General features: G+C 43.6%; 1 long non-coding RNA gene across 3 annotated transcripts in view; it reads left to right on the top strand.

Moving 5' to 3' along the window:
• LOC144382001 (uncharacterized) overlaps positions 1–25,920 on the top strand; it is a 332,648-nt gene that overhangs the window by 59,981 nt on the left and 246,747 nt on the right. The window contains exon 3 of one of the 3 annotated variants that reach the window (XR_013448414.1): positions 24,769–25,176. The exons of the other annotated variants lie outside the window; for them this stretch is intronic. This is a non-coding gene — a long non-coding RNA (uncharacterized LOC144382001). The remainder of the gene's footprint in view (positions 1–24,768; positions 25,177–25,920) is intronic. 3 annotated transcript variants of the gene reach the window in all.

Raw genomic sequence — 25,920 nt, 5'->3', positions numbered from 1 at the left:
AAGTGGCAGGTATGTGTTCTATATATATACACATACAGTGCATCCCCCGGCACATTTTGCACAGAAATATGCCCTGTTTTGGTGCCTAGAGCTGCCATGTGTGTCGATTTGATGGAGTCTGGGTTCTCCTGACAGTGTGACAGGCTATTAATCACATGTGATCAAAATAGCACACAGAGGAGGGCACTCCTGTTTCTTTCCTTCTCTGGGTGGGAATGGGTAATTTGCTGGAACTCCTTCTCTTTGCATCCTTTCTGTTTTTTTTTGTCTTTGTGTATCCTTCATCCTAATATATTGGAGGACTTCTCGTTTAGAACTGCAAAATCTGTGTATTGTCTGGGGTGGGTGAGGTCATGTGGACTAAGTCAATGGAATAGAAACAACTTAAAAAAACAGATGCTTGTTTCACATTGACTTGTTTCCTCCTAAGACCCACTGAGAAAATCATATGGCTTCATAATTCTTATCTTAATGGCTTTGTCTTACTTAGGAGCATAAAATAGGTAATATTTAAGTTTTAAAACATTTTTAATGGCTGGGTCATGCTGATAGTTAATACTTATCTTTGTACGGTTTACAGATACATAATATTGGCATACTTACCATGTTTTTACATGTTCTATTTTGAAATCAGGTGATTATATGCTGCTCTGTTGAAAATTTCTAATATGAGACAGTGAAACCTTAGGGTCAGAGTCTGCTGTCACATGCCTTGCCTTGGACAGAAATGCCTCGGGTATTTGATGTGTCCAATCTTCTACCCATGATGGGAGATAGCCAACAAAGAATAGAGTTGACTTCATGTTCCCTCTAGCCCAAGGACATAAGATTATGTTGGCTTCACCAGTCACTGTACCTGAGGTTGGAGTACAGATATCTGGACATGGATCTGTGGTAGGGAGGTTATGGAAGCAGGGGGCAAGATCAAAGCCAGGGGAGCAGAGTTCAACCATATTCTTAAGCAGGATTTGGCAAATATTTTCTATAAAAGGCCAGATAGGCTTTGTAGGTAATACGGTTTCTGTTGCAACTATTCAGCTCTGTTGTGGCGCAGAGGCAGTCAGAGATCATACAGAAATGCATGGACATGGCTGTGCTCCAATAACATTTTAGTTATAAAATAGGCAGTTGGCCCTATTTGACTCATGGGACATATTTTGCTGACCCCGATTTTTAAGAATGGTACCAAGTAGATAGTGATTACTGTAATGTGGGTTCAAACAAAAAGGATGGGTTGATCAACAAATGTTCAAGAGGAAAAATGAGAAGAAATGGTAAAAATTGACAGGGCACCTGGGTGGTTCAGTCGGTTGAGTGTCTGACTCTTGGTTTCAGCTCAGGTCATGATCTCGGGGTCCTGGAATCGAGCCCACATTAGGCTCTGTGATGGGCGTGGAATCTGCTAGAGGATTTTCTCTTTCCCTCTCCTGCTGCCCCTCACCCCACTCTCTCTCTCCCCCCCATATGTATCCCTCTCTCTCTCAAATAAACAAATCTTCAAATAAATGGTAAAAATTGACAATTGAGTGATATTCAGTGTATGCTAGTCACTCTCCTAAGTGCTTTACATGTGTTAACACATCACATCCCATGAGATAAGTACTAAAGTACTGACTGGGATACATGGAAGTTATATAATGGTCCCAAGATCACACAGATAATGAGTGGCAGGACTAGGATTCAAACCCAGGTTCTGAAATTCAAATCAGATTTCAAAATTCAAATCAATTTCCAAAAATCCATGCTCTAAACTATCTCAGTTTATTACTCTGCATTGTGGAGCTGGCAAGTAAGAGGTGGTCAGGAGGAATTCTGGGGATGGAGTTCATATGCCTGCAGTAAACTTTATCTTGTTTCAGAGCATGTGTGAGGCTGCATTTGAAAGACCAGAGAGGGTTGGACAGGCCACACAATACTACCCCTAGTATGAAACAGTAGTTAGATGGGACTGCAGAAAGATTGGTGGATAGGAGATCCCCACTATGACATCAACTTTCTTTGCATGTGAAGTATGTCATATACATAAAAGAATGTATATAACATATATGATGTAGTGTAAGGTGTAACAATCAAACATCTTTGAACCCACTATCCCTCTTAGAAACAAATCATTTTCAAGACCAAAGAAACTCCGTTGAGCCTCCTGATGCCATTCCATTTAAGTCTCCCTCTAAAAAGCCCATTATTCTCTATTTTAATTAATATTTACCTTACTTTTATTTATAATTTTATGACATAATGCATGCAAGCTACACAGTATGTTATTTAGTTTTGTTTTTTTATAGGAATGGAATAATACTGCTTTGGTAACTTAATATTTTCTGTCAGCATCAAAACTTTGAATTTCATACATCTTGCTAAATCTAATTGTGATTCATTTGTTTCCATTGCTCTATAATATTCCATTGAATGAATATAATCCAATTTATTTATTCATCCTGTTAATGGCCATTAGGTTTGCTTGAGGTGTAAGGGCAATGAGACTGTAAACATTTCTTTATGTGTTTATGGTTATGGAGCACAAGTGGAAGAATTTCTTTAGGAAATACTTTATGAGTAGGATTTCTTGCTCATAAATTCTGAACACACTTAAATTTAAGAGGTAATGCCAAGTTATTTTTCAAAGTGGTTGTACCAATTTACATGTCCACCAGCAGTATCTAAGAGGTGGCGAGGCTCTCCATCCTTGCCAACCCTTCATGTTGCTGGACTGGTGGATGTGAAAGAGTATCTTGATGTAGTTTTAATTTGCATTCCCCTGATAACACTTGAATTTTTTTCAAGTTTTAATATTACTGCCTTAGATTCTTCCTAATTACTATGGGTAAACACAAAATAGACTCTAACTCTCTCATGCTGGCATGGTGGGTGGGTATGCAGCACTGAAATGTCCTTTCAGGATTCGGGTGGACAAATTTATGTCTCCACATCCATCAGAATTCCATTCATTCTTCTGGATTTTGGAGGCAGGCTTATTCATATGCCCTTCCAACTGCAAACTGGCAGTGGGAACTTAGGCAAAATTATTCCACTTCTTGGAATTGCAGTTGCTTTAGTAATAAGATGAGCAGAATAGTACCTCCCTATTCAGCATGTTGCCTGTTGATTCTAAGTTTTTCCTTGTTTTGTGGGGGCTCGAAGGCTGAAAACTACATTTTCCACGCCCCTCTGGTTTGGATCATGCCACTGCAAGGTATTCATATAGACTTGAGGGCAGAGAGGAAGAGAAGCATTTTTGCCCTCTGCCTCGGTGGTAGCCATGCAAACATAAAATGGGCATGATGGTTTGCAGTGACTTCCACGTGAGCTTCAATGTGGTATGCAGGTGAGGTCACCGACAGGGGCTTCCTATGATCCAAGTATTTTCTGAATTCTTCAAAGCCAGAAGAGATTCTCACAGGCCTTTGCTCCCCTGTCCTATGTTTAATAATCTCTGTATTAACCCCCCTCTCTGAAGTGGTTTCTATGCTCCTTAGTGAATTCTGACAGATAGACTCTTCCTTACACTTCCTAACTATTTCAGGCTGTTCGAGGAGTAAATGAAATAATTCATTTGGAGCATCTAGAATGAACCTGGCACATAGTGGGTGCTAAGCACTTCCCAATTCCTTTAAGGAAGAGGATCATCTCCTATGATGAGATATGGAAATGGATGGAGAAGGGTGAAGGACCTCAGTTCACACAGTAGGTTAGGAGGCTGTGGATGAACCTTCATATCAAACTATCTCCATGACACCTGGGCCAGGGCTCTAATGCAGCTGCTGTAGCACTGTGGGATCTGTGGTGAGACTCCCACATGTGTGCAAGCCAGCTTTATGTGCCACTGGCCAGGCTGTCTCCACCAGGTAATGCTGGAATGTCAGCATCCCTCCCCAGCTGTGATGATGACTTTCGTTATGGTGTTTATTCTGAAGCTTATCAAAACATCCCTACCTAGATCCAGCCCCTGCTAATAATTGTCAGGAAATTTTCTAAACAATTTTCTAAGTTGAGTCAGTGGATAGAAATCACCTCCCTCCTCACTGTGGACGCTTCATCTGGAAGGTAACCAGTGTGGCTATGACCTTCTGTTCGTTTCTCCACTGGCCTCAAACAGGCTTCAAATAAATCACACCGTAACTGGCTAAAAATCAGACATGCAGCCAGGCTTGAGCTCATTTCTAAAGCTCCTTTGCTACTGTGTGTTGGCATTTTTAGAGTCCTTCAGGGACAAGAGAAGAGCTAGGCTGCAAGTCAAATTCTGCCTGACTTCAGGGTTCTTAATTGTAATTGTACGAAGAAATGCTCCACTCAGAGGTGTCCTATCCTCTCCCTTCCTCAGCACTATCTAAGCAGATTTTGCTCTGTCCCTCCTCCCCAGGCTAAGATATGTGAATTAAGCAAAGCATGCCTTTGTGGGTCTCCTATCTCTCCTCCTTTGGGAGTCCCCTTCTTTTACACTTCAGAGACTCTGTGTTCTTAATGAATTTATATCACTGTATCCCCTTTCCAAGGCCTATTGCACCCCCTCCCCCCCCGGTATGGAAGCTCTACCTTCTGTGTAATTGGCACCGTGGCCAGCAATAGGGACAGGAATGAACCGGCTTTCCTGTTCTCAAGGAGTCCGGCAGGAAGGACATTCCCATATGGTGCCAGCTTGCTGTGGGAGTTCAGGCTTGGGGAGGGTGGTGGGTTGCAGGGAATGGGCTTGATGGGTGATCAGGCAAAGCAGGGAGGCAGGCAGTCCACACTGAAGGTGAAGAGCAGTGGGCTTTCTGGTGAGATGTCTGTGAGACTTTCCTGATCACTGGGCATGTTGGCAGCAAATGTAGTGTGGCTGTCTGAGTCCAGCAGCAAGATGGCCTTGCCCTGCAGGAGCTGGGGGCTGGGCTCTATGGAACCACCTGGAGCACTGTGGGGACAGGGTCTAACTCAAGGAGGCTACAAGAAGAGGAGCTGGGAACAGCTGGGTGTGGGAGCCATTTGTGGCTAATCTCTTTGCTCTAGAACAAAGCAGGTTCCTCTTAGACACACACCATACTGACAGAGGGCACCAGTGACCAGAGGCCTGTCCATTTGTCGGTTTGCTTGTTTGCAGTTACAGAAAAGCATGTTACCAGAGCCAGCTAGTGGGCTTCCCCAGGGGCTCCCAGATCCCAGGCCAGGCAGCTCCACAGCAGCTCTAAGCAGCTCTAAGACGTACAGGAGACGTGTTGTTGAACACCTGTTTTGTCCCAGCGTTACCCTGGATGTGTGACAGAATCCCTGTTGCAGGCCACCTGGGGACAGAAAATGTAAACAGTCACAGAACAGAAGAGGGAGCCATGATTTCCTCTGGAACTGGCTGGGAAACAGGGCCCAGGGCATCTAGGTAGACAGAGATGTCAGGGGTTGAAGCCCTGGTTTGGAGGCGTTAGAATTGGGGAAGTAGTTTGGGTCCCCTACTAGCACACCCTGAAATAAGGATTTGGGTAAGGAGTTTGCTTGGGCAATGACCCTGGGCAGCAGAGGATGGGAATGGGGAAGTCAGACAGGCCCAAGTGGGAAAGCCAGTAAGGGTACATCGATGAGCAGATCCCTGCCGAGGGTGACTGGGGCCCAGTCCTGAAGAGAGGCTGTGTAGAGCACACCCAGACTTTGTCCCATGGAGGACAAGGAAGCTGGGGTGTTTGTCCACCAGCTCTGACACATTCAGTGTTGAGGGCACTCTTAGGGCATTATTTCCCTGCACTTCTGACCTGTCCTGAGCCTGGGCTGAGCACACTCTCCCGACCAGAGGGTGGCCTACATGGGAGCCAACTGCAGATGACTGAAGAGGGCTGAGAGGACAGGGTAGGGAAGAGGGGGCTAGCACCTTCTACTGTGGCGGCCAATGGAAAAAATAGGGTGGGTCGTGAAGCTCCTGGCTCAGGGGTGTTGGCCATGAAATGCTATACACTCCAGCCTCATTTCACTTTTCCACTCTTGCTTACTGTCCTCAGTGGAGGGTGAGAGGGTCAGATTATCCAGAGCATCCTCCCTCTCACCTTCTTACTGGTGGCACCTGTGCTAGAATAAAATCTGGTTTGTGTTAATTGGGGTATATGTGTGTGTAAATGTATGTTTATATGCATATAAATGCATGGGCATACATGTGTTTGTACATCCTATGTATTTACATGTTTATCAGTTATGTAATTTCTCAGTAAAAAAAAGCACTAACCAAAAAGAAAGAGGGTTTCAACCTGAGCCAGGGCCCTGCTATTTCACTCGGTAACACTGGGCCCAGTTTACTTCTGTTCAGTACAAGTCAAGGGCAAACGACGTCTGCTGTATCGTCTGTGTTTTATCTCTGGAATTTGGTGTTTATTGCTTAATGTTTTGAGAATACCTCCTTTATGGGGTATTTACAGGGGAAACTAGTTAGACAGTTGTTTTTTTTTTTAAGAGCCATCTCATTTCCTGGCAAAATACCTACATCTTTTCCTACTACCTTTTGAGGCAGCAATTAAGGGTAGCCTGTTTTCTACATCAGGGAGAATATTAGAATTTTTTAAAAGAAATGGAATACATTTGGCCTCACCTTTCAAATCCCTTTGTGGTTTTCCTCATTTGTAAAATGGGAATGATATTGTCAATCTGTAATGAGATCATGGATCTGAGAAGACTTCTAGACTCGAAGGTTAGGCTGGCTTCAAGGAGAGACTCAGAGGTCCCCTGATTCCAGGAACAGGCAAGAACTCTGTCCAGTGTGTGTGCTGGAGCAGGGGGCTAAGGCACTCAGTAGCTTTACTCCAGTGGACCCAGAGCCCAAGGACACCCCAGGGCAAAGAAAAAGCACTCTGCAAGCAATCCAGATCAGTCTATTGTGCGACCAAATCCTGTTCTAGAAAGAGGGGGAAATAAGTAGTCCTGACAGAGGGTGGAAGGTGCTAGTGATGTTTGGAAGGCCCACTGCCAGTTGCCATTCTTGTGGCCCTACAAACAGCATTCCCCTTCATCTGCATGCTGTTTCCTATGATAGCCATTGTTATTCTCATTCTAGAAAAACTGTAGCTTCAAGAGCAACTTGCCCAGTAGTGGTGGAATAAGCATTTGAGTCCCGGTGTGTCTGATTCTCAAACCCCCCTCTTCTTCTGTGTGGTGCTGCAACAGTGGTCATTGGTATGGTGCTGCCTTTTGTCATGAAAGCAGGAAACTTAGGAGGCCTTGTTTATTGGCTGAGAGTTGCAAGCACCTGGCTCACATATCTGGCAACACCCTGGGATACAGATTTCCTCCAGATGTCTGGCAAGGACTTTAGGTTCAAGCACAGCATTATCATAGCCTGAAATTCTCCTCCTAACCTCAGGATTAGGTCCCACTCACTCTAGTCTCTCCTCCATGCATCCCCCATGCATACTATTCCCTGGACGTGCCAAATTTGGTACAGTCTGTAAACTTGACATGTTGTTTCTTGCATCCGTGCATCTGCCTGAAAATACCCCTCATAACTCCTTATCTTATTTTTTACCCATATCAATTGTCTCCTTTTCCATGAAACTTTCCTAGACCTGCTCAAACAGGATTTGCAGCTCCCTTCATTGTGCCACTGCCAAGCCTATGTCATAAACCAGAGTAGTTAACTCATTGTAGTGCTGTTATTTGTCCATCTGTGGTGGAGACTGTTAATATCCAGCAAATATCTGGGTGTGCCTCTGGATTTCCCAGCCTCCATTGCAGTGAGACTGGGGCCACCTGGCTGGGTTCTGCCACGTGTGTGCCGTTTCTAGGCCTGCACTTGAAATCATCCCACATGACCCTCCAATTACAGATTTTGTAACTGCAGCATAAAGGAAGGCCACCTATCCCACATTTGGATATGGTGTGAGCACAAAAGAAACTTGTATTAAATTACTGAAGTATTGGGTCTGTTGGGGAAGCAGGCATTAATTACTTTGATTAATATAGCATCTGTTATTCCTGTTACCTGTGAGTTCCTTACAGACAAGGACCATTTTTCTATGTATCTTGACATTCTTGCCAGCTAGTGAAGGTCCAGTGGCTGAGAAGGAAAGGTGAGGGCATCACATGTAAGGGCAGCATGGCACCTTTTCACCTTCACTGACAGTGGGGTGAGAAGATCCTCATGTGCCTGGGACCCCAAAGTCAGCCACTCAGGCATTGGCTGACAATTTCATCTGTTGTTTCTGCTTTAGTTTTCTACTCCCTTCTTAGAAGCTTTTCAGCTGTAGCAAGATATTGGCAGAGCACTTGGCTTTTGTGTTCCAAGTTAAAATGTAATTATTCCTGCTTCATGTTCCTTCATTAACTCCGTAACTCTGGTTCTGAGAAGGAAAAAGGGAGCAGGTGGGCCTGTCTTCCCACTGAGGAACATGGTCTGACCACAAACCTGGTGCTAGGCATCCAGCACAGGGTCATTATTTTACAGATAGAATGAATGAGTTCATGGATGTGTGGTTGGGTGTTCTCATGGATTAAAAGTATCATGAATTGACTTTATATTTTTTGTATAAACTGAGAATTTCTCTAAAAATTTATTTTAATTTCCTAGGGCAATGGCCAAAGGATATGGACTGGAGAGAGAGAACCAACAGTCATGTCACCTATGTGTCAGGTGTTTTATAAATATAATTTCATTTCATCCCAGAGCAATCTTGGGGAGCTGTGAGTCCATTGTCAGATGAAATAAAGAGATTCAGATAGGCTTGTTAAGTATGTGCAAAATCCCAGAGTTGGTACAAATCACAAACCGTCTAGCTGCCATGTCCCTATTCCTTCTTCTCTACCATGGTCTGTGATCTCACTCCTCAACCTCATTGAGCCCCATTTAACTGCATGTCATCCCAGGGCATAGCCTTGGCTCCTCATTTCCTGCTGGCAGGGATGGGCACATGTTATTTTCCTTCTCTGACCTCCATGTCCTCCCTCATGGAAGGCTGCTCCTATGACTGAAAGGGAAGACTTGGGCCACAGGGAAAACATTTTGTTTTTCTCCTTCCCCCTCCCTCCTCTCTCACTGCAGCAGGGTCTGGTCACCTTAGGAATCTTCTACTGCTCTTTTGGCTGGAAGGTGGGAAAGGGGGGTTGCTGTATATTTTTCATCCCACCAGGACTTAAAATAGTTATCTCAAGTTAACTGAAGCTCCACAATGATTGGTCATCCTGGAGGTACCATGTCCCTCCCACAACAGAGTCCTTACCTCTTGTCCTTGGAAAAAGAAAGTCTAAGTCTCTGGAGTTTTATCTTGGAAGAACAGTTTAGGCTTCTTTAAGGTGCTGACACATTACTCTGAAGAGTCGTGTTGGATCCTGCAACCTGAACATAACCCATGTGAAGAAAAAAGGAGGTAGTAAGAACCTACCCACAGTGGGAGTGGGTTTTTTATCTCCATACAGCTCCTCTCTGGCTTTCTGTCCACCAGATTCATGATTTTCCTATAGTTAAGATTTCTACTTAGCATGGTAGTGAAATAAAATAATAGGTTTTACAGTCTGGACAACTTGAATTCCCACCCCAGCTCAGTCACTCCTTAGCTTCTTGTTTGTATATGTCTGATAAGTCACTTCACTTCTGTGGTCTACGTTGCCTTACATGTATGCAACCAGTACTTTGAACAATCATGACACTTAGGATGTGATAAAAATGTGTCTCACTCCTTCTTTTTTGTCTTTGTCTTCATCTTCATCTTCATTTTCTTTTGTCTCCCATTGTCCTTTTAAACCTTATTCCTTGGAGAAAGCCTTTTCCCTACCACTTGATTAAAGCTCAGAAGTCCCCATGACTTTTCTGTTCATTCTTAGGAAACCTATAGCTGCTTTAAGTACTTTAAAGAATAAAAACAAAAGAAAAGCTACAATTGTAATTCTGTGGAAAAAAATATGCAGTCCTAGGCATTAATTGATACTTTGGTCTTCATACAAATGTGAGACTTTTCCCATCTAGCTAAGACCTGTATTTGGTGGCCACCTGCCTTTTGGGGAGGAGGATGTGATGGCTTGATTCTTCTTTCCTGTATCAGCATTTCCCTTTCCCTAGCTTACACACACATTTTGCCCTTGCGTGGGTTAAAATTGATAGAGAGTGGAGGGGAAAAGACATTACAAGGAAGTTCTTATATAACTGACAAGTGGGGCTGTCCTTTCTGGCTCCTTGCTCTCTGACACTTGCCAGAATTTCAAGCCCACTTTCTCTCTCACAGGTCACTGATGAGCTATTTGGAAGTTCTTTTTACTTGGATTCCTCTTTTGTAAAATTCTTGACCTCCAAAAGATCTTTAGCTACCTGGCACTCATTTTCATCGAACACCTGCTGGGGTCCCCCCTTACCCTTCTGGTTTTTGGACAGTATTTCTGGTAGGCAGAATCCTAGGATGACCCTTAATGATCCTTTTCCCTTTGTAATTCCTTCCCCTTGAATGTAGGTGAGTCTGAGAATATGATGGGTATGACTTCTGTGATTATTACACGACATGGCAAGAGATATTTGCATATGCAGTTGATGTTACTTAATCAGTTGGCTTTTTTCTTAAGTACTGATTACTTAAGAAATCAGTCGACTCTGAGTTAATCAAAAGGGAGATTATTCAGGTTGGTCTAACCTAATCACACATGTCCTTTAAATCGGGGTCAAGAGGTCAGAGACAGAGGAAGCCACAGACAACATATTAGAGGGTTAGAAGGGTTCTCCATTGCTGGCTTTTGAGATAGATGAGGCCCTGTGGTAAGGAATATGGGGAGCCTGTAGTTGTCGAGAGTGGCTCCAGCTGACAACCAGCAAGGAAATGGGGGCCTGAATCCTAGAGCAGCAAGAAACCAAATTTGGCCACCAACCTGAATGAGCTTGGAAGCAAATTCTTCCCCAGAGCCTCTGGAAATGAATGCAGCCCTGAGTAGAGAACCCAGTCACGCCATGCCTGAACTTCTGACCTACAGAACTGTGAGCTAATACATGGGCGATATTTTAAGCCACTAAGTTTGTTATAACTTATTATACACCTTTAGAAAACTAATACAGGTCCTAAGAGGAGCTATGCTGGCTTTTTTATGCAGGCCATATACCTTGGGCTTATGGAAAACACTCACATATCCTTTCTGCTGATAAAATCTGGGAATTCACACTTATACCAATGCACTCAACTTTAAAGGACACTAAATCAGCTTGCCAGATCATGCTTCCTGCACTCCATAATTTGAGGGACAAGAGTCATATTTCAGTCCACTGAGTTTCACAAACCCCAGGAGATACATATTAGACTGAGTGGTCCAGGCAAAGCCATTTCTCATCAGTGAACTTGAGTCTGCATGCTTGAGTGATAGAGGGAAACCAGTCTGTCAGTTTATTTTCTCAGGCCCTTTCAGGGACTTCCCCAAGAGGTCTCTGGTTTTTCCAGGGATTAGAAAGGGTTAGTGTGACCAGCTTTATTAGGGCATAGATAGAAGGGGAGGTCAGTCTAAGTGTCTTTAGTAAATTCAGAAGTTTTCTCACAAACAGCCTGGTCTTCTTTCTGCCTTCCCTAAACTTCCTGCCTTGGGGAACAATGACCCCCAAGTGGCTTGGAAGTTGGCTGACAGTGAGGCATCCCCTGGTTAAATTGATGCTGATTCCCTGGATGGTCTCAAATAATGCTCTTGGCAATCTAGGGAAGTTTCCTGGGGTATTTAGAACATAGCTTTATCTGAAGCAGTGGTTCTCAAACTCTGACCTGCATCAGAATCACCTGAAGGCTAATTGAGACAGATTACTGGACCCCACTCTCAGGGTCTGATTCAGTGGGTCTAGGGAAGAGCTGATAATTTATATTTCTAAGTTCCCAAGTTGCTGATGCTGCTGGTCTGGAGACCACATTTTGAATATCATTGCTCCGAAGCCATATTTCTCATGAAATCCTCTTTTCTTTCCATATCTTAACCTCTTTTCACAGCTGTGATTTTCTGCCAGAGCCAAGCAATGTGGAAATGGTTCTCAAACATTCCTTTTAAAAAAAATCTAACATTTTGTCTGGTATCTAACTTTGGCAGGCACACCTGTTGTATCTTGGTGACTTATTCAAAATTTAATTTTAACATTTTGTTTTAGGTTAAAAAGCAGAAAACATTAACTACTGTTCAGGGATATTGTGATCACTAAATAAGTTGCTACATGCGGAATAGAAAAAAATGCATGTGGGTGTTCTTCACTGTGCTCCCTGGCCCCACCACTTGCTACAGATATTTTGGGTGGGATCTGAGAATTTAAAAGCCACTTGAAACACCAATTAACAGAAATTTTTGAAAGAATTAATCCTGGGGAGGTTAGATGATTGACTCCTTTGAGAAGGTGTTGAGAGGACATCAGAAGATATTTCAATGAGGTCTCCATGGCACTTAGCCTTAACCAACCTGATTCTGAGAAATGACTGCAAAGTTCTACAAGTTCTTTTGGATTATGCATCATTAACTCCAAAAAGATCTCCCAAGAGGTACTCTCAAAGGGCCCTAGTTAATGCTTGTGCTGTCCTTCTCTGAGCTCATAGGATTTTTACATGGCAGATGAAAATCAAACACTTAGCTGAGACCCCAGAAGCCATGACATGGCTTCAAGGCAGTCAGCCATCTGTAAAATGTCTAGAAAGGCAAGTGTGTGCCATCTTCTTTCTTTCTGGCCTCTAATTTATTGGCAGAGAAATGTTAAGTGGATTTTTTTAGAGAGTCACCATATTGCAGAAACAGATTGAAGCAAGATGGATTTGAGAGAATAAAGTTTGCTCTAGGATAGAATCAGGTCCTGAAAGGGAAGGCATATGGCTGATGCCACAGCCCATACAGCCTCCCTGAGTAAAGTGAAAGCTTCTTACTTGTAAAGAGCCACAACACTAGCAATATTTATTGAGCAATTACTTTGTGTTTGCTTTTTATGAATTGTCTTACTCAGTTTTTAACAAACCTATGAGTTAATTACTGTAATTATTTCATTTTTTCAAGTGAGGAAATATAGGTAAACCTCCTAAGGTTGCACAGCTATTAAGTGGTAGAGGCAGAATTTGAAATCATGGTCAGTCAGACTCCAAGTTATGGAAAAACTTAAAATGAGACCAGGCATTATTGTTCAGAAAAATTCATTAACCCTGTGTTATAGATTTAATTGTGTCCATCCTCAAATCTGTATGTTGAAGTCCTAACCTCCAATGTGATGTATTTGAAGACAGAGCCTTTAAAGAGGCAATTAAGTCAAATGAGGTCATAAGGGTGGGGCCCTAATACAATAGGACTGATGTCCTTAGAAGAAGAGGAAGAGACACAAGGGGTATGCATGCACAGAGGAAAGGTCATGTGAGGACACAGTGAGAAGGTGGCCATCTACCAGCCAAGGAGAGAGGCCTCAGGAGAAACCAAACCAGCCAACACCGTGATCTTGGACTTGTAGCCTCCAGGACTGTGAGAAAAACTGAATTTCTGTTGTTTAAGCTACTCAGTCTGTGGTGTTTTGTTATGGCAGCCCTTGCAAACAAATACACCCCACCACCTTTATGGGTAGAGTGTACTTTGGCATCTCTTGATTTTGGGTTTCTTCATATGATTTACTTTGGTCAATGGAATGTTAGCAGACCTGAAGTGAGTAGAAGCTTAAACAACAGATGGGTGTTTGGGCTTGCTGTCTCGTGCCTGTGCTGGTGCCTGAGAAGGACATGCTCCATCTAGCTGGTCCAAGGAGGAGAGAGACAGTGGAGTAGGGCCTTGCAGCTTGAAGCAGAGCCACCGGGCTGAACCTGGTCTAAGTCAGGCAATGCTAACCTGCTGTAGTTTGAAGCCAAGCCACCATAACTCACCTCTATACTTATGACAGTACATGATAACTGTTTTAAGCTTCTGTGTTTTTTAAGGCAGCACCACTGTAGTAATAGCTAACTGATACATTAATCAAAGATCAGAATAGGGACTTTACATAACTTCTGCACAATACTTTCTCTGGCTACTTATTAGGGGTAGGCATGGAAGGATATTTAGAGAGAAGGTAGACAGATGGTTGCTCTAATAGTTTTCTCAACTTTCAAATTAGGAGGATAAACTACATTCCTCTAAGAATATGTATAGGGTGGAACTGAACCAGTATTTTCTTCCAGGACAATATTTAAATGGAAAGAAAGAAAGAGACACACATGCATGGAGACAGATAAAAGGAGAATGGACTTTCTGGACTGAGTTATGCTGAGCTCAAATGTTCTGACTTTGTCACTAGCTATGGGTGATCTAGCACAAGTTCTACAACCTCTTTGAACTTCAGATTTTCCGTCTGTAAAATGGGAATGCTAATAATATTATCCTTCCCCCAACCACATACAGTTATGTTCCCCCCCCACACACATGGGTTCTGCCTGCCTAACTGGAAAAGTCTGACTCAGAGCGCGTACTCTTTATTCTGCCTCTTTAGAGTTAAGGAATCTTAAAGGGATGGGGTATAATAGGGAAGATTTGAGAACCAAAAACCTTTAGGGATCATTTTTGCTACCTGGATACATGGAGATATTTAGCTCAGAGGAGCCAGCAGGACAGGATGAGGCTGCTTTCCTTGCTGTCTTGGGTTGATTTTGAAGACTTAAATCCTAAGTTTGTGGCCCAATGGAGGAAGGTATGGATTCTCAGACCATCAGAGCTGAAAGAGCCCACTGAGGTATTATAGAATGTAGTTTTCTCAGCCTTGAATAATGTATAAACTCTACTTTGACAAGCTGGAGTCCTGATTAATAGTTCAAATTCCAAGCTCCAGAATTTCCTTGTCCTGTGATCTGGAAGAGTTACTTAGCCTATTTGAGTCTTTGTTTCATTATCTATACAAAGAGAGTAATAGTAGTGTGTCCCTTATAGTGTGAAGTTGTCTGTTAGTATGAAAATCACATTAAACCAAGGAAAGCTAAAGCTCATAGCACAGCATCAAGCCACAGATAAAGGCTCACAAATATGATCTTGAGATATTTAATTTATCAACCCCAGTCCCTTTCTTTTGCAGATAAGTAAACTGAGGCTCCCTGAGGTGAACTGACCTTTCCCAAAGTCACAAAGCTATAAAGTGCCAAAGTAGGACTAGATAGGGGAAAATTTTGCAAGTGACAAATATCTAACGAGGAGGCATCCCCACCTGTTGAGATTTTAAGATGCAGGTGTAGTTTGGAGACCCAGGAGGGAAGGTTAAAATGATAAATTCTCAGTATTAAAAATGATCCAGCATCTAGCCTGTTATTGTTGTAAGAATACTCTCTAAAGTTACTAGCTTGGCTTAACCTGTTATAACACCAGTGACAGGAAGCTCATTATCTACCATATCAGTGCATTCCATCTTGAAAAACTTGTTAGAAAGCCTTTCCTTATGTTGTGCCTTAATGTAACTTCTACTTCTGGAACTACACAGATTGAATCAAATGCTTTCTTCACAGCATAACCTTTAAATATTTGAAGACAGCTCTTGTGTCTCCTGCTCTGACTCTTCCATCCACACATACACTCAGCAAGCATGTATTAGAACTACATATCACGATTCTTTTAGCGGTAATAAATGGAAAACTCAAACTGACTTAAACATTGCATTTATTTACTCATGCATTCATTCACTCATCTATTTATCTATTTGACAAATTTTTTTTGAGTACATTTTTATGTTTCAGGCACTGTTCTACATGTGGAGGATAGGGCAGTAAATATGAGTCCAACTCACATGGAGCTTGCATTCTAATGTGAGAAGGTAGACAATGAACAAATAAATATGTTCATCTCTAAATACACATAGAGGTGCTGTACTTTGGGGAAAAATGTGGAATGAAAGGCATAGAGAAGGCCAAAGGGTGGGGATATGGGGGCATTGGGTCATTTAACTGAAAACTACAGAGGCAGGGCACAATTCACTCTCCATAGTCTTTTATCTGTGGGTCTCTCAGATCTGCTTTGTACTAGACTGGCTTCCCTCATGTTAGCAATTCGACTGCTGGTGGACCAGGGCTATGTGGTTTCTCATTTATATTCAGAAGGAGATTGACATTAGTTTCTACAAGGCAACAGAAATTGTGAGCTTCATTTAGGTAGAACCACTCTGAACCCTGTGTCTAGGGAAATGCCATTTATTAATTAACCAAAGCCTTGGTATATTCCCATATGAACTTTTAGAGGGAGTGCCACTAAAAATTAGAGTGTGCTCATTGTCACCCAAAACATATGACCACCATGCAACAGGGGAGGATGGGCTTTATGATGGTGAGGCAACTATAACATCCACTACAAATACTACATGTAGGCACTTAGAGCTTAGAAAGATAAACAGAATACAGCCCCTGACCTTAAGGAGGCCACAGCTTTAATGGAAAGATACAGATGAATAGATAATTCCATAATAGGGATAACCAATCAGATTGGCCCAAGACAATCATCAGCCTCAGTGTGGCATATGAGAATGGGGCCTTAAAATGGTCTTTCTAAAGTAGTCAATATTTAAGATTTCCCTTCATGTTCTTCACTCCTTTATCAGTAACAACCTTACCCACCTAACTTTGCACAGCTCTCTGATTTGAGGTGGGTGTATTTCTCCATGCCATGTGATTCCTTTTTGCCAATGGGAAACAAACCTGAAGCCAGCAGAAGCATGAAACATGCTTGCACATTTGGGCTTCCTTTCTGCGCTCTTTCATTTCCTTGAGAAGAGTGTTGGCCTGCTTGTCCCAGGAGAGGGGAAAGAAACAAATGGAGTAGAATCACCCCAGATGAGCTATCCTGTTGGAATCCAGCCTCAACCAGCTGACCCTTAGTCAATCTCCAGACCCATGAGCCTCATAAATGCTTATTGAGAGTAACACTGAGGTTTTGTGGTTGTTTGTTATGCAGCATTAATTGTAGCAATAGCCAACAGACATAGGCTTGAAGGACAGTCTTTGTGGAGATAGTTAATATTCTAAATTGTTTTAGTTCTGATTTAACACAGCAAGAGGTAGGTCTGATAGACTTGGTCAAAGAATTTTGAATTGAGAAGTTTGCAGATCAAAAAGACAGGGGGAACAGTCTACTCATTCTAGTCCTGGCAGATGTGGAAAGAAGACAAGAAATGGAGATATGGTCAGAGGAGACAAATGGTCAGAGAAGCAGATAGGTTGCAGTTGGCATCCCTGAGTCACTTTGGTTCCCCAGAGTCATGGCTGGGAATCAAGGACGGAGGGTACATGTGCTGAGAGAAAGAGCCCTCCATAGGGTGGCCCTGTAGGGGAGGAAAGGTGACCTTACAGCAGGGGTAGATTTAGACATGGCAGAGACTCTGAGGGTCTATGAGAGTAGTGAGAGCCCAGATGAGGACCAGGCAGCCAGAAAGCACCACCAGATGCTGAAGAACCTGAGAGTCCACAGCTACAACCAACCAGAGATGCAGCAGCAGGTACTGGCAGGATGCCTGGGGTGGGACCAGTATCTCCTCAAGAGATACCACTTCAGGGCATGACCAGCTCTGCCTCTCCACAGCTCAAGTCAGAGAGAACTGAGGGGGCACCCGGTCAGTTCAGGGACACTCCACTCTTTCCACTCACCATACACAGCCCACCCACTGATGGTGCACCAAGAGGGGATGAGATGGAGCATGTGGGAGGGGCTTCAGAAGTCTGAGTCTGAGCACTGTCATCTAAACAGACCAAACAATTCAACAGATTCTTTAAATTTAGAATCAGACCCAAGAGTAACAGCCTAAACCAAATTTAGTTTTTTTTTCCTGCTTACCAATTGGGAGGGGGCTTATGAGGAAGAACAGACCAGTTATTGACAGAATGAGGAAACCACATTGTTGTATGCAGAAGAGTAATGTGGATGGATTTTCTACTCTACCACAATGACAATTCAGTGTGGTGAAGTCTAGAGTGATGCTAAGCTCCAGTGTGCTGGGAAGCTGCAGAGGTGGCTCTGACTCAGAATGAAGAGAGGAGGCCTAGAGGGGGCTCATAATAAGCTGAATCTTACAGGACCTGTAGTGGGTACTCAGATGAAGAACGAAGGCAAAGGAGGATTGATGGTGGGGAGTGGCATATGCAAAGGCCAAGGTGGGGGAGAACACCTGCCATCCCTCTAGGGGACCCTCATGGATTACTTGTGAGTCTCCTTTCAGCCAGGGCCCTCCAGGGCATGGAGGGCCTTGGCAACATGGTGGCAGGGAAGGTGGGCATGCACATGCTGGCTGACGTAGGGACCCCCTCTCCCCTCTCTTCCCTCTACTCAGCCTAAAAGATTGTGTGAATTCTCCAGAGATTTTGCTTTACTTGGAAGAAATGGTAGGGTGCAGGGCAGAGGTGGGCTGAGAATATGGCAGTGTGCAAGGCACTTTGCATACACATTTCATTTTATTCTCCTAACAGCCTTCTCATATAGGTGCTATCAGCATTTCCTTGGCTCTCATATTCAGAAGGCAACCAGAATCAGGCCACTCCTCCCTACCTACACCACTTCCCTACTTGCCCATTGGTCCAAGCCACACTGTCTCCCAGTTGGACTATTTTAGCAGTTTCCAAACAGGCCTCCCTGCCTCCATGCATGCCTCCCTACTCTCCTCCACACAGTGATCAGAATGATCCACCAAACACGTTGAAGCCTAATTAGGTCACTCCCGTGCACAAGCCATCCAGTGGCTTCCCATGTGATTTGCAATAAACCCACAGTCCTTATGGTGGTCCATGAGGCCCTCTGTGACCTGGCCACCCTCCTGTTTCCCAGTCTCATCTCCTGCCTCTGCCCACCCCACTGACCTCTGTGGAGTTTCTTCTTGCTGTTGCTTCAACATGACAAGCACAAGGCGGTCTCCGGTCTTCTGCACTTGTTGACTCTCATGCAGTGTTCTTTCTTCAGACATCTGTGTGGCTCCCACCCTCCCTTCTTCATGTCCTTATAAGGGAAGCCTGACTGATATCCTACTCCCATCATGTTTTGACTTTTTATCCTGTATTATTTTTTCTTCATACCACTCATCAGCATTTGACATAGTCTCTTTTTTGTTTGTTCTACTTCTAAAATGTGTGCTCTGCAAAGACAGGGACTATGTTTTGTTGTTGTTTGTTTTGTTTCATCTTCAGTGCCTAGAACATTGCCTGGCTCACATAGACACTCAATGAATATTTGCTGAATGTTGCTCAGAGAAGTTAAGCAACTTGCCCAGGGTTCCCCAGTAAACCTATGACCCAAGTCCTGTTGGCACTGAAGACAATGCCCTTTCTAATCCATTTTCTCTTTCCCTTGCCTACTGCCTAGACATCAGGACTAATGGGACTGATCAAATAGATCCTTGTGACTCTGATTTCTCTAGAGAAATAGGCTCAGTGAAGAAACATGAGGGTTAATGACAAATGCTTTCCTTTTGGTAATCCTGGAAATTAGAGGAATGAGTAACCTCAACTGCCTCTCTATAATGAGAAATCTCACAAGGGCTTTCAATTTTCTTGTCCATGTTTCTGTCTATTCAAAAATCCTTAATTAAATTTCATATTACTTGATATTTGTCCTATATAAAAGGAAGGAAGGAAGGAAGGAAGGAAGGAAGGGAGGGAGGGAGGGAGGGAGAGAGAGAGAGAGAGAGAGAGAAAGAAAGAAAGAAAGAAAGAAAGAAAGAAAGAAAGAAAGAAAGAAAGAAAGAAAAGAAAGAAAGAAAAGAAAGAAAGAAAGAAAAGAAAGAAAAGAAAAGTCACATGGCTACTACATTTCTGTTCTGCTTGCAGAAGCAGAGAGAAAGCAGCTCTTGATAGACCTGCCACACCAGTGGGCATCTTATCTTCAGGAGTGTTATGAAAATGTCAATCCCTCTGGCTCTCTGCTCTAGTCCAGGTAGGCTGAGCATAGTGGTAGGCCACTGCTCTGGGCTCATTCCCACCCTTGCTTTCTGGCTCAAACTCACATTGCCCTCTGGCAGTCATTGTAAGTGTCAGCTGGCCTTGGTTGTGCCCCTTATCTGCTTGTTGAAAAGTGTATTTTCCAAAAGTTGGTAGCATCCATATATAGCTCATCCCACATGATATTTCACAATGAAATGTCTCCACTGAGCAGTGATGCTCAGTGATGCTCTTTCCTTTCTTTGTACCTGGGTGAGCCAGTGACTGTGGTGAGAATGATGCTCTGAGACTTCTGAGGCTGTCATAAAAGATGATACAGCTTCTGCCTGGTCCTTTTGGGACCCCCAGTCACCATGCTGTGAAGGAGCTGCGCAGCCACAGGAAAGGCTGTGTGTAGTCATTCCAGTCACGGTCCCTGGGGGAGGTCTCGGCCAACAGCCGGCATCAACTACCAGATTGTGAGGATGAGAATCTTCCAACAGAAGCCCCAGCCTTTGTGCAGCTCCAGCTGATACCACATGGAACAGAGATGCACTGTCCTCACCAGCTTCTGCCCAAATTGTGGATTCATGAGCAAAATCAACGTCACTGTTTCCAGCTGCCCAGTTGTGTGTGGGGGGGTTTGTCACTTGGCAATAGAAAACTGGAACGATGTGAAGTCAGCAACAGTGTGACATTCCTACTGTGCCTAGCCTTATGAAGAGAGTACAACTTCAAGAGATATATTTTAAATGGATAGATTAATCAAATTAACATTTCTTCTAAAGTGAATTAAGGCAGACTTAATGATATTTTCTTACCAGTCTCACCAATAGCATGGCCATTACCACAGATATTATTTTGTAGGGAGATTTTATAGGAGACAAAGAACTGATTCAGAGGAAAGAACTTACCGTAGGTAAGGGGACCAGTTTTCACACTTTATATTGCTAAATCATTAGTGGTAGCCCATGCTGGTTGTAGGGTAGGTGTAGTTCAGCCCATGATATTTCTTCAGAGGAGGGAGCTGCCAATAATCACATCAGCTGGGATGGGAGCACGGCCTGGTAAAGGTTGCTGGGAGGAATCCCAACAGCATCCATTACAATGGTGGGTTATTAATCTGCCATAGGATACTTTCCATCCTCCTTCTTCCCTTCAACTTTCTCACCACCAAAGGAGTGCTCTTGTGAGAATGGACTGTGGATTGAAAGTCTCTATCTAACCAGCTAGCAATGAGAAAGAAAGAAAAATAAAACCACTTGCTCATGTAGTTAATCTCATTTGTTTGTGTCAGTAACATCTTAAGAACCAATATTTAAATGCCAAACCTTTTATATATTTTTTTTCCAGGAGGGAGCTAGAAGTGTTGACAATTAGAAAATTTGGAAGTGCATTGGAAGGGTAGCCCTTTGGAGCTCAGGCCTGTGTTCACACATGCACAACTGGACACCAAACAACAGGTATTGAGTTTAGAACATTTGTCTGAATGATGATCTTAGTGAAGTAATTTCTCTTCTAGTAAACAAAGTCAAAGGTTGCATTTGAAAATCACATCTCTCCCCAATTATGCCACATGGCACCTCTAAGTGATGTATAGTAACAGACAGATAAACAACATCATCAAATATACAGAGTAAAAATTTCATCAAAGAGAAAATAAGAGAATACAAATCACTGGTGAGGCCAAGTAAGACTTCTGTGTCAGTTGGATTCTTCTGGAAGCAGGAGCTGAGACAGAGTCAGGAATGCAAGAGCTTTGTTGGGTTTGGAGTATAAAGTCTGTGAAAGAGTAAAGGGTGAGAAGACTCTGACCCTAGTGCAGTTCTTACAGCATCTCAGCCAACCCAAAATGTAGCTTCGGAGCAAGGATTGTGCACTAGAGGAGGTCGTGCTTGAACTGCAATGCCCAAGGCCTGGGACACTTACTATGCATGGGGTCACCTTGGAAGAGCATGGCTTTGGCTTGGAAACTGAGGTGGAATCAGAAGGCTCTGTAGCTGCAGGCCATCAGATGACTGCATTCCTTGCCACCAACAGGCGAGCCCTTTCTAGAAGGTATAGCTAGCTCGGAACCTGCCCTGCTGCCACAGGCTTCACAGCTGGAGGAGGCTGGTGGGAGGCAGAGCTCTAAAAATTTAGCCTTTTCCCTCCAGCAGCACCCTGCTTTGCCCTCCTGCCCTTCCCTTCCAGCCACTTCCTGCCAATGGGGAGCTAAGGTCCCCAGTCAGGAGTCTGACCAACAAGGGGCTGAGCTTGCTGGGAGTCCTGGCCAACTCTCTATGAGACACATTTTACACATTGAAGCAGGCCAGAGTGGGCAGCTGGTAAGAGTGGGGCAGAGTGAGGCCCCTCTTCGCTTCCTGTCCTCATTCTCATCCTCCTGGGCTCACCCATTATCAAGGGGAGCTCTAGTGGGCAGAAACTGCCAGTGCCTCCCTCTTGTCCGTTAGATCTGGCCATGGGGTTGTCTCCATAGCACAGAAGATCGCAAGGCTCAGAAGGCTCTGAAAGCAGTAAAGAGTGCCTGCAGCCCCAGGGACCATGGTGGCAGGAGTGAGCCATGCTCACAGTCTTTCATGACTCATTCATCTGGAATTGTACACTAGAAACAATTATGGGATTGGGTATGTCTGGCACCTCCAATCCTGTAGGATTTTTCTGAGAAATGCTTTGATGATTTTCTGCTGACTGGTGAGATCAACACACTTTTTGCCTCTCAAGCTGGGGAAGTGCAGGTGAAAGTAGGTGAAAAGCCTGCAGGGTGAAAGCAGGTGAAAAGCCCTCTTCCAGCTATAGATCAAGAGAATTATCCTTCTTGGGTTATCTTTAAAAAAAAAAAAGTGCCCATGCCATTTTTCAGGACAACTGAAGGAAAAGTGGCTGGAGCTTCTGTAGCACAGGGGCAAGTGCTGGTCATTTGAAATCTGAGTATGGGAATTGCAGTTTCTAACTGTGGGATCTGGGCAAGTTTTGCATTTCCTGAATCTGTTTTTTCAGTGTGTAAAATCCGAATGGTTTGAAGGTAAAATGTTTCCTCCTTCCTCCCCTCTTTCCTTCTCTCCCTCCTTCTTTCCTTTGCTCCTTCTTTCCTGCCTGCCTACCTTCCTTCCATTAGTCAATACACATTTATTGAGCTGCTGTGCTAGGCACGAGGGAAACGTAAACAAAACCATAGATGACCTCCAAGACCCTAGTGCAAGAAAAACACTATAGTGTAGCATGTTTATGCAGTAATACATGTCTGTATGATTTGAAGGAGGATATAAAAGAGAAGGTGATGACCTCTTGGCAAGGTTACGGAGAACATGCCTGAGCATAAGTTTGCAAAGGGAATAGCTTATGAAATGGACCTGTTGGGGCTACAGGTGTTCCTGACAACTGGACAGCCAGAGTCAGATCAGTAGGGACTGAATGATCACGTTGGAGGCTGTGGGGGAACCTTGGCAGAGGCACAACAGGGGACCCAGTGAGAGGGTTTGGAGATCTCACAGCAAAGGGCTAGAACAGAGCCTTGGGGAGCACCCAAACTTGAGTATGTTGAGAAAGAGACACCTACTGAGGCCTGGCAAGGTGAATGATGGCGAGAAACTGGATAGAATCACATTGCTGAGTGCACAACAGAGAATGTATCTGGGAAAAGTGTCTGAGAGCTTCAAATGCTGCAGGTAGGCCAAAGTTAGGGAAAACCCAGAATGTCATGGAAATTAGCGATTAGGAGGTCAGTGTGAGGGAAGGAACCATGTGACAGTAAATTAAGACATATGAAAAGGCTTTGAAACTGTCAAGAGCTGTAGGAAAGAAATGCCAATTCCTGATGGAGGCAAGAATTAGCTACCTTAGGCTGATCAATTCAGAATGTGCAGTGAGAATTTGATGGGAAATTCACCATTCCAGATTTACAGCTTCTCAATTTCATCATGTGGGTAACAGAACATCAGCATTTTAAATAGACACTCCTGTGCTCATAATGAATGTGTTTTAACACTTTTACATCCTTTTCTCAAAATTAGCTTCTTGTTGGCTCCAGAAGACTGAAATATGTCACCCAGGAGCAAAAATAAAATTAGGGGCATAAGAAAGAATGAGAGAGAGAAACTGCAAGTTATGGGGTCATTGCTACGTAGGAATAAATAATCTTGGTGACGGGATAGTAGTGCTGAGTTGTAGAATTTATTCTCTTCAGAAAGAAGCTTTAATCTTAAAATCTGTTTTGGATAATGCCAATAGGGAAAGGGCTTCCAGCAGAACAAAAAAGATTTTTCAACCAATAGTTTTATCCCGTAAAAAAGAAAAGGAAACTAATAAAATATAAGAAAAGTATGGGTGCTGAGGAGACCATGTCTAGAGGCTACATGGGCTTTCAGTAGTTCAGTATAGATATCAGGGTTTACTGCAGGTGATCCATGGATGTATGTGGCAAGGAGACAGCTGGAGTGAGGGACATGGGACCCTGAATCTATTTGATTTGTAATATCTTCTTACATTATTAACTGAGTTCCCTGCAAATATCTGGAGAGGAGTCTCAGATAGTGATGAGCATCGTATCCATGGCAAATGTTCCTGAATTGGGGTTTGAACATACCTGACACATTCCTACCTTGGCAATTACTATTTCCACAAGGCCATTACCCTCCTTATTCTCAGGCCTTTACCTAAGTACTGCCTTCTCAATGAAGCTTTCTCTGACAGCCCTTTTAATATGACACCTGCATCCATCCACAGGCTCTCCCTCTCCTCTCCTTTATGTTTTCTCCATAGCACTGATTACTTTATGATATATATATTTTACTAGAATGTTAGCTGCTCAAAGCAATGATGTTTGATTATTTTGATCTCTGTTAGGTCTCCAATACTAACTAAACAGGCACTCAGTAAATATTTTCTAAATGAGAGAAGGAATGGGTTTTGGCAGCCTATTGGGTTTTCAGCTCTAGAGAGGGATTGTCAAGCTTCTAGAAAAGCACTTCCTTCAGAAAGGTCACCATTAAGTTACCACTCGGCCTTCTTTCTTCAACAGGCGCTGTGATTCCTGCCTCTACATTTGGCATGTGAACAGCATTGTTCAAGATCCCCACAAACTTTCAGGATACTCCTCTGGGCCTTCTTTCTGCCAATGTACAAACGTGTCCTCCTTCAAATGCCTGGAAGGTCATGGACTGGAGTCATTCCTGAGGCCTGTAGATATTTAGAACACCAAAGCCCAAAGGAGCCTGAGGAGTCCATTAGTCCAGTCTGCACTTCTACAGATGAAGAGCCTAGAACTCAGAAAAGTGTCATAATTTCCCTAATGCCATGCAGCCCGTTGGGTGAGCGGGGCCTGCACAGGAGAGGAGAGAATTGAAGCTTTGCGTATATGTTATTACATGTGATCTTCACAAGCAGTATGGGTCTGGGATCATGATTCCATGCACAGACTGGAAAACAGGTGATCAGAAGTGTTAAATTACTTTCCCAACACTGCTCTGTTACTGAGTGTGAAAGTCAGGTTTGGGACCCAGGTTTGTTCTCATTATTAAACTCATGCTCCGTTGTCTGGATTCTATTTGTGCTAGGTTACTGCACAGGACAGTGGGAAAGTGGGTGTGTGGCTACATCCTTCTTTGCTGTTGGTCACCTTTACACTTCCGAAAATTGGTTTCCTTCTTTCTTCTTGTCACAGCAGAAGAGGCCTTCCTCTTTCCCGTCTAGTGGTGAGCCCTCCATCATTTTCCTTATTCTCTTTGCTCAGTCTGCATCTTCTCTTTCTCTTCCTTGGCCTCTCCTACCAAATCTTAAACATGCTTGGTTTTGTGTATGTCCCATAGAACAAAGGGACAAACTGTCCAGTTGTCCTACATTCTGCTCTTCCTTCTTTAAGATGGGTGTCCCTGAAGAAGTCCTCTCCTTTTATCTCTTGCCCATCTCCAACTCAGCCCTCTGCCATTTCTTCCCCCACCAGTCTCAAAGCTGTTCCTGTTCCCTCTAGCTCCATCCCCCTTCTCCTGGTAACTACCATTCTATTCTACTTCTGTATCTTTGACTCCCTTAGATGCCTCATAGAAGAGGAATCATGTAGTATTTGTCCTTCAGTGACTGACCTATTTCACTCAGCCATGTCTTCCAGTTCCAGCAATGTCACCAATGGCAAAATCTCCTTCTTTTTAAAGGCTGAATTACATTCCATTGCATG

The sequence above is a fragment of the Halichoerus grypus genome, chromosome 1, assembly GCF_964656455.1.
Source record: "Halichoerus grypus chromosome 1, mHalGry1.hap1.1, whole genome shotgun sequence".
In the NCBI taxonomy this organism is placed as follows: Eukaryota; Metazoa; Chordata; class Mammalia; order Carnivora; family Phocidae; genus Halichoerus; species Halichoerus grypus.
This window is presented reverse-complemented; position numbering and strand designations above follow the sequence as displayed.